We start from the raw sequence: 16,829 nt of genomic DNA, 5'->3' as shown, positions 1-16,829 counted from the left end.
AAGAGGGTCGTGGATCGCCGGTCGCCGAGGGGAGAGATGGTGGAGCCTGTGGGTCCTGTCGGTCCCGACGCCGTCGCCCATGCCGAGAATCCCCCGGTCTGAGTGCTGACCCATCGATCGTGCGTCACCATACCAGAGGGCGCCCGGGGACGAGCGGGTTAGGGGGTTCCTCGACGTCGATGGAACCCTAAATAGCAAGTATCGTCGGTGCGAGATACATGTGGCCATCGGTGTCGAACACTACATCCACTCCCACAAGTGACGCGGCGTCCGGCGTCCCGCAACAATAGTTCTCGGGGTCGATGGCGGTCGAACACCTATGCGAATTTGTCTTGCAGCCTCTGTGATGACGATTAAAAGCCAAGTGTTGAAACTTGAAACACCCAAACTGACTCAAGTCGGTTTGGTTGTTTGAAGTTTCAAAACTTGGCTTTAATCCTCATCGCAAGGCTGCCAAGCAAATTCGCCAAGGTGTTCGACTGTCATCGGCCCCCGGAACTATTACTACGCGTAGGACGCCGGGCGCCGGCGTCACTTTTGGGATGTGGATCTAGTGTTCAACGCCGAGCGCCACATGTATCTTGCACCGATGATACTTGCTATTTAGGGTTCCATCGACGCCGAGGAACCCCCTAACCCGCTCGTCTTGTTGTAAATATTTCGTTAGGTTGACGGAAAAAACAATATTGTGTTAGGTCATTTCCCTACTTTGTGTTTTGGATGATGATGACAACTCTCTGTTGGTCTAATCTTGTGTTAAATGCTTCAGGTTCTCGGTGATTAGGCTTGCGTCGGTTAGTTATTCTCTCTAGAAGAAAAAGATCGAAGGCGGTGTTTGTCTACATGTTTATCTCTTTGGTCGTAGGAAACCCGTACTATTAAGAGGGAATCCACATCGGAAGGAGTTGGATGAATCATTGCACGTACACATATTCCTCACCCACCTTTGCCTTCCATTTATTGTTTGAGAGAGAGTTCTCCTTCTTTTCAACTGTTTCTGTGAACTCTCAGCGGTTGTACCGCTGGCCCATGGTACCGGCCTGACCACCGCCCCAGGGGTGATACCCAGGGGTTGGACCGCCTAGTGTCGCCAGAGCAGTTGTACCACTGCCCCAGGGCGGTGGTACCGCCACCTTGCTCAAAAGAACTGGGTGTTGCATCCTTGGCGGTTGTACCGGCCAGGTACCGCCCAACAACCGGACTAGCTTCTGTATTGGGGCGATACTTGGGCGGTAGTAGCCCGGTTATTCCGGTTCTGCCTTGCATACCGCTTAGGACTTGGCCGCTGCTAGTACCAGGGGCAGGCGGTAGTACCGGCCCACTACCGCTCAACCACCGCTCACTAGGGTGTCTACCTTCTGTTTTGTGGCGGTTGTGGGGCGGTAGACGAGCGGTTGTTCCGGTTGATCTTGTTAACCGGCACAACCGCTCGGGTGTCTGGTTGTACCGCCTGTTAGGGTTTCTGTAGTATACCCGTGAGTCCCGGTTGTACCGGGACGAGGAGCGGTTGTACCGCTGCAATGTTGTTTTCGCAGTAATGGTTGGAATTTAGGGTTTCCTATATAAAGGAGGTTCTTCCACCTACCTCCTTCACGTCTTGCCTCTCTCTCTCCACCAATAATGCCCTTCAAGCTTTCTTGCCCGGTCTCTCTCTCTCTCTCTAGCCATTCAAACTTGTTGATTTGCTAGGGTTTGAAGGAGGAGACCTATATCTACACTTCAACCAAAGGATATTTGATTCCCCCATACTTTCTTGTGTGGATTTTGTTACTCTTGGGTGCTTGAGCACCCTAGACGGTTGAGGTCACCTCGGAGCCACATTCCATTGTGGTGAAGCTCCGTGGTTTCGTTGGGAGCCTCCAATTCGGTTGTGGAGAGAGCCCCAACCTTGTTTGTAAAGGTTCGGTCACCGCCTTCAAGGGCACAAATAGTGGAATCACGGCATCTCGCATTGTGTAAGGGCGTGAGGAGAATACGGTGGCCCTAGTGGCTTCTTGGGGAGCATTGTGCCTCCATACCACTCCAACGGAGACGTACTTCCTCTCAAAGGGAAGGAACTTCGGTAACACACCCTCATCTCCACCGGTTCCACTTTTGGTTATCTCTCACCTTTACTTGTGCAAGCTTATATTGTGTTGTATCCCTTGCTTGCATGTGTACTTGTTGTTGTTGCATCATATAGGTTGCTCACCTAGTTGCATAACTAGACATTTACTTTGATGCAAAGTTTAATTTGGTAAAGAAAAGATAAAAAATGTTAGTTGCCTATTCACCCCCCTCTAGTTAATTATATCGATCCTTTCAAATGGTATCAGAGCATTGTCTCTTTATTAAGGACTTTACCGTCCAAAGAGTATGGTTGACACCATAGACGGTGGGGAGGAGCGCCCCAGTGTACGGCTGATGGGGATCCTCGGTCTCTCGTGAGGAGTTCAATGCAGCTTTGGACACATTGAAAACCTCCATGACGACCGAGGTTGAAGGCATGTTCAACAAGTTTTTAGAAGGCCTTAAATTATCCACCGCACCAATGAAAGTGGGGGATCCCGCTAACAAGGTGACGGATGCTAACTCCGACAAGGGGGGAGCTACTAGTGACAAAGTTCCTTTTATCTAGTGGTAGAAGTGGAAATGGCATCTTTGCCCATGTTGAACCTCCACTCACTTATGGAGGACCGGTTCCCTCCACTCATTTTGAATCATGTTGGTCCTCCTCCTAAGTTTGTGAAAAATTAGGATTTTGCCTCTTGGGTCTATCGCTTTAAACGTCATTTAAATCATAGTAACACTAATCTTTGGAGAATTATTGAGCAAGGTTTCTACCCGCATGACCCAAGCAACTTCACCCCTAGAGAAGCCATGGATAATCAATTCAACGAGTCCGCTCTCTTCATCATCCAAGATGCAATTCCATCCGAAGATATTGCGCATCTCCGACCTTTCACCGTGGCCAAGGAAGCATGGCAACATGTTGTTTCCATTTACAAGAGAAGCGCAAGCATTCAACGCTCCAACTATGAAGTGGTGCAAGATGAAGCCGATGAGTTTGCAATGAATAAAGATGAAGAACCTCGTGAGCTTTACCGGAGATTAACCACTCTCGCGGTCTCACTCCGAGATCATGGGAGCAAGGATACGGATGATAATTGGATCAAGCGCAAGTTTCTCAAGGCCATGATGCCTTACCATAAGGCCATGTCCTCCGTCATCTGTCAAAGGCCGGACTTCCACACCTTGTCCTCAAGTGAAGTGTTGGATGAGTTTGTGGCAATGAGGATCTTGGACAAGACCGCCGACAATGCGGTTTTGCGTTCTCAATGAGCAAAGAAGGCCAACCTTGCCTTGAAGGCCAAGGCTAGTGTGGAAGAAGAGGGTGAAGAGGAAGAAGAGGAGTGTTGCCCCGAAGATACCAAGTATGCATATCATGAGCACATGGCTCTTGCTTCACGGCAATTTTGGAGCAAGAACTCAAGGCCCAACTTCAACAAGAACAACTCAAGTGGCGCCAAGGGCAAGCAACGTGTGAGGACATGTTATAATTGTGTCAATGTGAGCCATTTTGTTGCGGATTGCCCATACGAGAAGAGGGAAGACAATGGTGTCAAGCTTATCCAAAAAGACAAGCCAAGTCCTTCCCCAGCAAGAACAACTTCACCAAGAAGACTCCTCCCAAGGGGTTGGTGGCACAAGAAGAGTACAATGAGGATGAAGATGATGATGAATACGGTGAGACGGTTTCCATGGCCTCCGTTTCCATTGCCTCAACTCCACAGGTGTCCCTCTTCGATTCACCCAACGAGAACATCACCGCCAAGTGCCTCATGGCCAAAGCCACCAACAAGGTAACCCCCAACATCAAAACTACCATCACTACTAATCCTTCTTTGACAGATTGCATAGATGAATGTGAGGGATCAAATGAGGAATAAAATGAATTTGAGTCTTTTATGAGTAAGCTCAAGGGTAAATCCAAGAAGCACTTTGTTGCTCTCTTGGAACAACTTGGTGAAGCCAATGACATGATCGAGGCTCACGAACAAACCATCTCTAAGATGGAAGGGCATAGTCACGACCATGCCGATGAGATATTGGATCTCTCTAATGCGCTTGAGGAAGAGTGTGGTCATCCTTTGGCTCTTGAGGAGTCACACAACGATGATCATGCTAAATTAAAGAAAGATCTTGATCATGCTCTTATTGTATCTCGTGTGCTAAATTCCGAGAAGGCCAAACTTGGGGTTGACCATGCTAGACTCAACGAGGAGTTTGATATACTTGGCAAGGCTCAGAAGGCCTTGAAGGGTGCTCATGCTAGCCTCAAAGAGTCTCATGATCAACTCCAAGTGAAGCTAACCAAGGAGAAAGCCACATTTCCTCATATGGTTTTAATTGATAATGCAAATGCTACTAACCCGTGTTGTGAGCATGTGCATCTTGTGGAGGAGAATGCAAAGTTGAAGGAGCAACTTGAGAAAGGCCTTGTGTCTTGCATACAAGGTGAGAAGAACCTCAACGACCTTTTGAGCAATCAAAAGGAAGTTGTGGGCAAGGAGGGAATTGGGTTTGCACCCAAGTCCCAAGAACAAGAAGAAGAATGACAAGGCCAAATGACCCCCCCCCTCTCAAGCAAACTTTTGTGAGGGAGGGAGAAGGTGCTTATAAGGATAAGAAGAACAATGTGAAGGGTGGTGGTGTCAAGAAGGGCAATGCCACCCCTTCCAACAAAGCCGACGACTTTAACCCTTCTTATGTGTTATGCGGTGCTAGTGATGGGCATGTTTATGCTAAATTTGTTGGTTCTCCTTATGAGTACATTGAATGGTCTATTTGGGTTCCTAAGACCCTTGTTACTAACATCAAAGGACCCATTACAAAATGGGTACCTAAAACCAAGAGTTGATCTCTTGTAGGTGTTTGCTTCCGGTGGGGAATCATGGTTGTTCGACAGTGGAGCCACAAATCATATGACCAGAAGCAAGGACTTGGTGGTGGACGTGCACAAGATTTCATCTATGCCCACCAATGTCGAGTGGGGTGATGCCTCGTCTTCTAAGGTATTGGGTCTTGGCAAGGTTGTAATTTCTCATGATATCACAATCGAGAAGGTCATGCTTGTTGAGTCCCTTGCATACAATTTACTTTCCGTTCATCAACTTGCACTCATGGGCTTTGCCAATTTCTTTGATATTGATACCGGGGCCCTCTTGTGGAGCAAGACTCTTGAAGTAGCCTTTGTTGGGCATGTCGAGAACGGTCTTTATGTGATTAACTTTAACTTTTCGGAGCGACCCACTAAGACCGCGACATGCCTAATGGCTAAAGTTGACGTGGGATGGATTTGGCATCGCCATTTAGCCCATGTCAATATGAGATCTTTGCAAAGTCTTCTCAAGGGGGACCATGTCCGTGGACTAACAAATGTTAGTTTTGCCAAAGATTGTGCTTGCAGTGCTTAAACCGAAGGAAAGCTACATGAGAAGGCTTACCCTGCCACGACTATCATCTACTCGAAGAGACCCTTGGAGCTCCTTCACTTGGATCTCTTTGGGCCTCCATCCTTTGATAGTATTGGGGGTAGAAACTATTGCTTGGTGATTGTGGATGATTATTCAAGATACACTTGGGTATATTTCTTCAAGAGGAAGAGTGAGACCCAACAAACCATCATCGACTTTGCAAATGAAGCTCAATGATGACCCACAAGTATAGGGGATCTATCGTAGTCCTTTCAATAAGTAAGAGTATCGAACCCAACGAGGAGCAGAAGGAAATGATAAGCGGTTTTCAGCAAGGTATTTTCTGCAAGCACTGAAATTATCGGTAACAGATAGTTTTGTGATAAGGTAATTTGTAACGGGTGACAAGTAATGAAAGTAAATAAGGTGCAGCAAGATGGCCCAATCCTTTTTGTAGAAAAGGACAAGCCTGGACAAACTCTTATATAGAGAAAGGCGCTCCGGAGGACACATGGGAATTATCGTCAAGCTAGTTTTCATCACGCTCATATGATACGCGTTCGTTACTTTGATAATTTGGTATGTGGGTGGACCGGTGCTTGGGTGTTGTCCTTTCTTGGACAAGCATCCCACTTATGATTAACCCCTATTGCAAGCATCCACAACTACAAAATAAGTATTAAGGTAAACCTAACCATAGCATGAAACATATGGATCCAAATCAGCCCCTTACGAAGCAACTCATAAACTAGGGTTTAAGTTTCTGTCACTCTAGCAACCCATCATCTACTTATTACTTCCCAATGACTTCCTCTAGGCCCAAATAATGGTGAAGTGTCATGTAGTCGACGTTCACATAACACCACTAGAGGAAAAACAACATACATCTCATCAAAATATCGAACGAATACCAAATTCACATGACTACTTATAGCAAGACTTCTCCCATGTCCTCAGGAACAAACGTAACTACTCACAAATCATGTTCATGTTCATAATCAGAGGGGTATTAATATGCATAATGGATCTGAACATATGATCTTCCACCAAATAAACCAACTAGCACCAATTACAAGGAGTAATCAACACTACTAGCAACCCACAGGTACCAATCTGCGGCTTTGGAACAAAGATTGGATACAAGAGATGAACTAGGGTTTGAGAGGAGATGGTGCTGGTGAAGATGTTGATGGAGATTGACCCCCTACCGATGAGAGGATTGTTGGTGATGACGATGGCGATGATTTCCCCCTCCCGGAGGGAAGTTTCCCCGGCAGAACAGCTCTGCCGGAGCCCTAGATTGGTTCCGCCTCGTGGCGGCGGAGTTTCTTCCCGAAAGCTTGCTTATGATTTTTTCTTGGACGAAAGACTTCATATAGCACAAGATGGGCACCGGAGGCCTGCCGAGGGGCCCACGAGGCAGGGGGCGCGCCCAGGGGGGTAGGGCGTGCCCCCCACCCTCGTGGCCAGGGTGTGGGCCCCCTCTGGTGGATTCTTTCGCCAATATTTTTTATTAATTCCAAAAATGACTTCCGTGAAGTTTCAGGACTTTTGGAGCTGTGCAGAATAGGTCTCTAATATTTGCTCCTTATCCAGCCCAAAATTCCAGCTGCCGGCATTCTCCCTCTTCATGTAAACCTTGCAAAATAAGAGAGAATAGGCATAAGTACTGTCACATAACGTGTAGTAACAGCCCATAATGCAATAAATATCGATATAAAAGCATGATGCAAAATGGACGTATCACTCAACGCCAACATGAAAGCACAAGTGCTCCCTGGGTGATTTTGGTAATTAATGTCAACATATCTCTTGTTGGACTAATGCTTCTACCTAGTATGTTTCAGATAAGTTCAACAATGGAGTGGCATGGACTAGAGGATGTGGAACCTCTTCAAGATGCTGAGGACAAAGGATTGGCTCAAGCTCAAAGCTCAGGACTCTACATTTTCTATTTTAGTGATCCAAGATCACATTGAGTCCATAGGAAAGCCAATACTATTAAGAGGGGATGAGGTGTTGCTTAATGGCTTGCTTGCTCAAAGTGCTTAGTGATATGCTCCAAAGCCCTCAACCACTTTCTCACATCCACATATGTCCCAAACCAAAAGTCAAACTCGGCCCCACTGAAACTTTCTATCCGGCGCCATCGAGTTCACTTGACATAGCCATTGCCAGAAACCCTAGTCTTTTGGTCTCACCGATAGGGATCTCGGTATCACCGAGATGGGATTGCAAACTCTCTATTGCCTATTGCAATAATTTCGGTCTCACAGAAATATGCAGTCGGTCCCACCGAGATTGCAATGCAAACTCTCTGTCACCCTTTCGTAACGTTTCGGTCCGACCGAGATGAGCGAATCGGTCCCACCGAGTTTGCCTGACAAACTCTTTGTTCGTCTATTACCAAAATTGGTCCCACCGAGTTTGTGTAATCGGTCTCACCGAGATTAGTTATGCCCTAACCCTAATGGCATCGGTCCCACCGAGTTTGACAAATCGGTCCCACCAAAAACCCTAACGGTCACATTATGAACCAAATCGGTCCGACCGAGTTTCATGATTCGGTCCCACCGAGTTTGGTAAATTGTGTGTAACGGTTAGATTTTGTGTGGAGGCTATATATACCCCTCCACCCACTCTTCATTCGTGGAGAGAGCCATCAGAACATGCCTACACTTCCAACCTATATTTTCTGAGAGAGAACCACCTACACTTGTGTTGAGGTCAAGATATTCCATTCCAACCACATAAATCTTGATCTCTAGCCTTCCCCAAGTTGCTTTCCACTCAAATCATCTTTCCACCAAATCCAATCCTATGAGAGAGAGTTGAGTGTTGGGGAGACTATCATTTGAAGCACAAGAGCAAGGAGTTCATCATCTACACACCATTTGTTACCTCTTGGAGAGTGGTGTCTCCTAGATTGGCTAGGTGTCACTTGGGAGCCTCCGTCAAGATTGTGGAGATCGTCTATTTCGTGAAGATCTACCCGAGTGAGGCAAGTCCTTCGTGGGCGACGACCATGGTGGGATAGACAAGGTTGCTTCTTCGTGGACCCTTCATGGGTGGAGTCCTCCGTGGACTCGCGCAACCGTTACCCTTCGTGGGTTGAAGTCTCCATCAACGTGGATGTACGATAGCACCACCTATCGGAACCATGAATAAAAAAATTTCATGTCTCCAAATTGCGTTTGCACACTCCAATACCATCCTTTTACATTCTTGCAACTTGCATGCTTTACTTTCCGCTGCTCATATACTCTTGTCATGCTTGCTTGATATGTATTTTGAATGTTTAAACTTGTGCCAAAACTCCACTTCAACTTAAAGAAATTAAAAACTGCAACTTTTCTTACTTAGAGTCTATTCACCCCCTCTAGACACCTCTTCTCGATCCTTTCAATTGGTATCAGAGCTTTGGTCTCCATTGCTTTGGTTTAATCACCATTGGAGGAAGATGGATGAGTCTACGTTGGGGAGTCTTAGACGTAGAGCGCCTATTCTTGATGGAGAGTTCTTTCATGAGTGAAAAAATGAGATGCTTGAGATTTTCAATGAATATCATTTGAACAAGTACATTACTAGCCCTTATGCACCTCATGTTGATCCTTTGCATCCTACCCTTGATGATTCTATTGACATGATCCGCAACCTTAGAACTGTTAATCTTATCACTAGAGGCTTGCCTAGAAACTTGATTGGATGTTTGCCTACTCTTGATTGTGCCTACACTATATGGAGATTTCTTGAGGAAAGATTTCCAAACTATTCCTTGCAAAACTTAGATGAAATTCTTCATAAGTCTATTGCCTTGAGTAAGATGAATTCTAGTGATCCTAAGTTTGGTGATTGTCTATTTGAGCTTACCAATCTCATGCGTGCCAAAGGAGATGTTGGAATCATTAGCAATATCATATCCGAAGCTATTAGAATTCATAAAGACGACTATTGTGATGATTGTTTATCTAATGAATTACCTTCTCTAGGAATTGATCAAATACAAGACGATGTTGAACATGGATACTATGATGAGGATGATGATAGTGACTATGATCTTGACGATGCGATGAGACACTTTGGTCTTATGGCTAATCTTCGCGGCTACATGGCTGGAGGAAAGGAATGGGTCCTTGATAGTGGATGTACTGATCATATGACCGGAGACAAGGATATGTTTCGTGAGCTTGCTGAAAACAACGGCCCTCAAAAGTATGTCACTTTTGGTGATAACTCAAAGGGTAAGGTGGTTGGCCTCGGTAAGGTGGCCATCTCACATGATAGCTCCATACAAAACGTCATGCTCGTTGAATCTCTTGGGTACAATTTACTTTCAGTATCTAGACTTGCTGATTTCGGTTTCAATGTCCTATTTACTAAAGTAGATTGCCAAGTGTTTCGAAGAGACAATCATAAAATGGTCTTTACCGGTATACGTAGAGGTGATCTTTACATTGTTGATTTCACTAAAAAGGCTCAACCTAGAACTTGCTTAATTGCTAAATCCTCTAAAGGCTGGTTGTGGCATAGAAGGCTAGGTCATGTGGGCATGCGAAATCTTGATAAGCTTATTAAAGGTGATCATATCCTTGGAGTAAAAGATGTTATATTTGACAAGGATAGACTTTGTAGTGCTTGTCAAGCAAGAAAACAAGTTGGAGGGAGTCACCCCGTGAAGAACATCATGACCACGAGAAGACCGCTCGAGCTACTTCACATGGATCTCTTTGGTCCCAATGCCTACAAGAGTCTCGGTGGTAACTCATTTGGTCTAGTCATAGTCGATGATTTTTCAAGATTTACGTGGGTGTTCTTTCTAGATGATAAATCGCAGGTCCAAAAGATCTTCAAAAACTTTGCTAGGAAGGCCCAAAATCAATTTGAAGTGAAGATCAAGAAGGTTCGGAGCAACAACGGGACGGAGTTCAAGAACGCAAATGTGGATACCTTTCTTGACGAAGAGGGGATTTCACACGAGTTCTTGGCCACGTACACACCTCAACAAAATGGAGTTGTTGAGAGGAAGAACCGGACTCTTATTGAGATGGCAAGAACGATGCTTGATGAGTACAAGACCCCAAAACACTTTTGGACGGAAGCGGTTGAGATAGCTTGGCATGCAACAAATCTTTTGTATCTTCACAAGCTACTCGGCAAGACGGCATACGAGCTCCTAACCGGTAACAAACCCCAAGTTGGATACTTTCGAGTATTCGGCTCAAAGTGCTACATTCTTGATAAGCATCGTCGTTCTAAATTTGCTCCTAAATCTCATGAAGGTTTCCTACTTGGTTATGGCTCAAACTCTCACACTTACCGTGTCTACAACAATTTCACCCGAAAGGTTGAAGAGACGGTAGATGTGAAGTTTGATGAATCTAACGGCTCGCAAGTAGAGCAATTGCCAATTGATGTAGGAGACAAAGACCCTTCGGAAGCAATCCAAGACTTGTCTATTAGCAAAATTCGTCCAACGGAGGTGAAGGAGAGTACCTCGTCCGTCCAAGTGGAAGCTTCCACCTCACGACAAGGTGAACCAAGAGTTGATACAGAAGCATCCACAAGTGGGACACACCAAGACGAAGAAAATGAGGAAGTACAGCAAGATGAACATCAACAACCTCCTTCTCCACCACGACAAGAGAATGACAACGTCACAATGAAGAAGGCCAAGAAGAAGAACAAGATGAAGAGGATGTTCCACCCCGAACCAAGCAAAAGCTCCCACGAGTTCGAGCAAGAGTCGCCAAAGACCATCCCGTCGAGAAAATCTACAATGATATCCAAACCGGGAGAATCACTCGCTCTAAAACTCATTTGGCTAACTTTTGTGAACATTATTCATTCATCTCTAGCATTGAACCTATGAAGGTTGAAGAAGCATTGGAAGATCCGGATTGGATAAACGCCATGCATGAAGAGCTACACAACTTTGAGAGAAATCAAGTGTGGACATTGGTCGAGAAGCCCGACAACAACCACAACATCATCGGTACCAAATGGGTGTTTCGCAACAAGCAAGATGAAGATGGTCAAGTCGTCCGCAACAAAGCTCGTCTAGTCGCCCAAGGCTACACTCAAGTCGAAGGCATGGACTATGGTGAGACATATGCGCCTGTTGCTAGACTTGAGTCCATTCGCATCTTACTTGCTTATGCTAATCACCATGATATCACCTTATACCAAATGGACATTAAAAGTGCTTTTCTAAATGGTGAAATAGAGGAGGAAGTTTATGTTAAGCAACCTCCCGGTTTTGTCAATCCTAAGAAACCTAATCATGTTTACAAACTTCACAAAGCTCTTTATGGTCTTAAACAAGCTCCTAGAGCATGGTATAAATGCTTGACCAAGTTCCTTACTGAAAAAGGCTTTGAAATTGGAAAATTAGATTCTACTCTTTTTACTAAAAGGGTTAATGGAGAACTATTTGTGTGCCAAATTTATGTTGATGATATTATATTTGGTTCGACTAACCCTCATTTTACTGAGAAGTTTGGAAAGCTAATGTCGGAGAAGTTTGAGATGTCTATGATGAGTGAACTCAAATTCTTTCTTGGTTTGCAAATCAAGCAAACCAAGGAAGGTACCTTTGTTTCTCAAACAAAGTACACCAAGGACTTATTCAAGAAGTTCAATATGCAAGAATGCAAAGGTATGAATACACCCATGCCTACTAGTGGACATCTTGATTTGACCAAAGATGGTGAACCGGTTGATCAAAAGGTTTACCGCTCTATGATCGGTTCATTGTTATATCTATGTGCCTCTCGTCCCGATATTATGCTAAGTGTGTGCATGTGTGCACGGTATCAAAGTGGCCCCCAAAGAATGTCATCTTAAGGCTGTGAAAAGGATAGTGAGATACTTAATACATACACCAAATTTTGGCATTTGGTATCCTAAGAGGTCGTCTTTTGATCTTGTTGGCTATTCCGACTCGGACTATGCCGGAGACAAGGTTGATAGAAAGTCCACTTCGGGTACTTGTCAATTTCTTGGTAGATCTCTTGTGTCTTGGTCCTCCAAGAAACAAAACTCAGTATCCTTATCCACCGCCGAAGCGGAATACATTGCCGCCGGTTCATGTTGTGCTCAATTACTTTGGATGACCCAAACTCTTAAGGATTATGGGATATATGTGAAACATGTTCCATTGCTTTGTGACAATGAGAGTGCTATTAAGATTGCTCACAATCCCGTGCAACATTCTCGAACTAAGCATATTGAAGTTCGTCATCATTTCATTCGAGATCATGTTGCTAAAGGAGACACTAATCTTAAGCATGTTCGTACCGATAAGCAATTGTCGGATATATTCACCAAACCGCTTGATGAGAAAGTCTTTTGCCGTTTGAGAGGTGAATTGAACATCATTGATGCTTCAAACTTGGAGTAGGAACTCCATTTGGATACGTGCAAGGCATGACCCTTTGACTAATCCTTGATATTTCTTTCATGTTGCTACTTATATGTCTTGGATATATTTGCACCCTTGCATGCTATCTAACCCTTGTAGGTACTTGGATGAATCTAAATCTATGAGATTGCAACCCACTCACATCTTGAGCAATTTCTACATCATCAAGTCTCTACACAATGGTGGTTGAAGACAAGGAAGCACGAAACCCTTTAAACATATCCTTTGACGATTTCTATATTGATTGTCATTTTGGATACACAAGTGCTCTTCCTTGCAAGACTAACCCATGTAGGTAGATGAACTCAAATTCCAAGTGGTGCTCCCAACTCTTGATGAGCTACATCAACCTTGAGCAACCCACACAAGTTCAACTACATGATCAAGATCAATACCACCACCCAAGGTATGTTATTCCATCTTAGAGAAGCTTTACTCCAAGTCATGGGTCAAAGCAACTCAATAAGATGTGAATACATCAAATGCTTAAACGAAAAATGGTAACCCCATTTTGAGCTTAAACGATGAGTATGACCTATGATCAAGTGATCTCACTTGAATCATAAGTCAATATACTCTAACATAGGTGACTTTGTCACCGCCCAATTCTAGATGAAGTTCTCTAGTGTTTCTTTGAGTTTTTGCATTTTGTCCTTTGCATATTTGTTTCCCCTTTCAAAAAAAAACTTCCTCTAGACTTTCTTTTCTTTGTTCTGTTCTACATTCCCTGCATCCAATTCTTTGCAAATCTTTTAGCTAATTTCTTGCAAATCCTTGTGAGATTTTATTTGCCTAGTGAGCTGAGGTGACAAGTGTTTTATCTGCAATGAACTCGGTCACACCGGTTTGTTGTTTTTGGTCCAACCGAACCCTTTTCGGTGCAACCGAAGCACACAACTCGGTGCCACCGATTTCACTACAGGAAAGACAACTTGCCACTTGTTCCTGCATTCTTTTTGCTCCAGCTCCACTCAATGATTCTTGTCCTCTACCAGCATCACATTCGACTTGCTGCTTTGCTTTGTGACTCAAGGACCAAACCCATTTGCAACAAACATCCAGAAGAACCATTCTTGGAAATTGATGTCAAAGGGGGAGAGAGAGAGCACATCAAAGCTTGATCATTTCTATAGGGGGAGAGAGAATACTCAGGGGGAGCGAGTTCTTCAATGAGAAAGAAGTATCACATCAAAGACCCCAGATGCTTGGTGTTCAAGAGGAGAGAAGTCACATGTCTTTAAGAGGGGAAAGACATGTTCATATTTGATTGTTTGCATTTAGCTCTGGTTCTTTTCTTTGCTCTGATTTTCTGTTCCCTATCTTCTCCCAGTATCCCATGCTAGATTCAGGGGGAGCAAGACACATAAGGGAAGGAAATCATTGAATTCATTGCACATCTTTACCTTTGGGGACATGTCTATATCCATTGGAGTACTCGGTACTCACTCTCTACATGTCATCCCAGTCTTGGTACTCTTGTGGTTTCTTTTGTTTGCTCTGGCTAGTAGGTGTATCTGTGTTATCTAACCTTGTTTACTCAGGTTCATTCCTTTCTAAGCCAACTCAAGACCACAAGGTAAGTATATGCATCACAGTCATGTGTATGAGGATCTCTTGCTGATGTACATACTGTTTGCAAGAAGGACTTATGAGCATGAAGGTACATTTCCTATATTCACATCATTTGCTATGATGCATATAGCCAAGATACATGTAACACATTGCTTACTCTGTCATGCTTATGCATTCACATGCTCCTATAGTCCATATTTACATGATTGCATACATGTAAGGGGAGCCCATGCATGTTACATGTCTTTCCAAAGCTTTACTTGTTATTCTCTATATCTTTATCTAAAGCTTTGATGTATGTTGTCATCAATTACCAAAAAGGGGGAGATTGAAAGCACAAGTGCTCCCTGGGTGATTTTGGTAATTAATGTCAACATATCTCTTGTTGGACTAATACTTCTACCTAGTATGTTTCAGATAAGTTCAACAATGGAGTGGCATGGACTAGAGGATGTGGAACCTCTTCAAGATGCTGAGGACAAAGGATTGGCTCAAGCTCAAAGCTCAGGACTCTACATTTTCTATTTTAGTGATCCAAGATCACATTGAGTCCATAGGAAAGCCAATACTATTAAGAGGGGATGAGGTGTTGCTTAATGGCTTGCTTTCTCAAAGTGCTTAGTGATATGCTCCAAAGCCCTCAACCACTTTCTCACATCCACATATGTCCCAAACCAAAAGTCAAACTCGGCCCCACCGAAACTTTCTATCCGGCGCCACCGAGTTCACTTGACATAGCCACTGCCAGAAACCCTAGTCTTTTCGGTCTCACTGATAGGGATCTCGGTATCACCGAGATGGGATTGCAAACTCTCTGTTGCCTATTGCAATAATTTCGGTCCCACCGAGATTGCAATGCAAACTCTCTGTCACCCTTTCGTAACGTTTCGGTCCGACCGAGATGAGCGAATCGGTCCCACCGAGTTTGCCCGACCAACTCTTTGTTCGTCTATTACCAAAATCGGTCCCACCGAGTTTGTGTAATCGGTCTCACCGAGATTACGTTATGCCCTAACCCTAATGGCGTCGGTCCCACCGAGTTGACAAATCGGTCCCACCGAAAACCCTAACGGTCACATTATGAACCAAATCGGTCCGACCGAGTTTCATGATTCGGTCCCACCGAGTTTAGTAAATTGTGTGTAACGGTTAGATTTTGTGTGGAGGCTATATATACCCCTCCACCCACTCTTCATTCGTGGAGAGAGCCATCAGAACATGCCTACACTTCCAACCTATATTTTCTGAGAGAGAACCACCTACACTTGTGTTGAGGTCAAGATATTCCATTCCAACCACATAAATCTTGATCTCTAGCCTTCCCCAAGTTGCTTTCCACTCAAATAATCTTTCCACCAAATCCAATCCTATGAGAGAGAGAGTTGAGTGTTGGGGAGACTACCATTTGAAGCACAAGAGCAAGGAGTTCATCATCTACACACCATTTGTTACCTCTTGGAGAGTGGTGTCTCCTAGATTGGCTAGGTGTCACTTGGGAGCCTCCGTCAAGATTGTGGAGTTGAACCAAGGAGTTTGTAAGAGCAAGGAGATCGCCTACTTCGTGAAGATCTACCCGAGTGAGGCAAGTCCTTTGTGGGCGACGACCATGGTGGGATAGACAAGGTTGCTTCTTCGTGGACCCTTCGTGGGTGGAGCCCTCCGTGGACTCGCGCAACAGTTACCCTTCGTGGGTTGAAGTCTCCATCAACGTGGATGTACGATAGCACCACCTATCGGAACCACGGATAAAAAATTTCCGTGTCTCCAAATTGCGTTTGCACACTCCAATCCCATCCCTTTACATTCTTGCAACTTGCATGCTTTGCTTTCCGCTGCTCATATAATCTTGTCATGCTTGCTTGATATGTATTGTGAATGTTTAAACTTGTGCCAAAACTCCACTTCAACTTAAAGAAATTAAAAACTGCAACTTTTCTTACTTAGAGTCTATTCACCCCCTCTAGACACCTCTTCTCGATCCTTTCACAACACAATACAAAGATCTTAACGATAAGAAGTGACAATGGCACCGAGTTCAAGAACTACACCTTGGATGAGTTTCTTAGTGATGAGGGGATCAAGCATCAATATTCCGCACCTTACACCCCTCAACAAAATGGTGTAGCGGAGAGGAAGAACTGGACGTTGATGGATGCGGCAAGGACCATGATGGCGGAGTTCAAGTCTCCATACAACTTTTGGGCCGAAGCCATCAACACCGCTTGTCATGCATCCAACCGGCTCTATCTCCGCAAAGGCTTGAACAAGACTCCATATGAGATACTCACCGGCAACAAGCCCAACCTCAAGTACTTCCGGGTGTTCGGGTGCAAGTGTTTCATTCTCAAGAAAGGTGTTCGTTTGTCTAAATTTGAGGCTAA

The sequence above is a fragment of the Aegilops tauschii genome, chromosome 5 (assembly GCF_002575655.3).
Source record: "Aegilops tauschii subsp. strangulata cultivar AL8/78 chromosome 5, Aet v6.0, whole genome shotgun sequence".
Lineage (NCBI taxonomy): Eukaryota > Viridiplantae > Streptophyta > Magnoliopsida > Poales > Poaceae > Aegilops > Aegilops tauschii.
Note: the sequence above shows the minus strand (reverse complement) of the source record.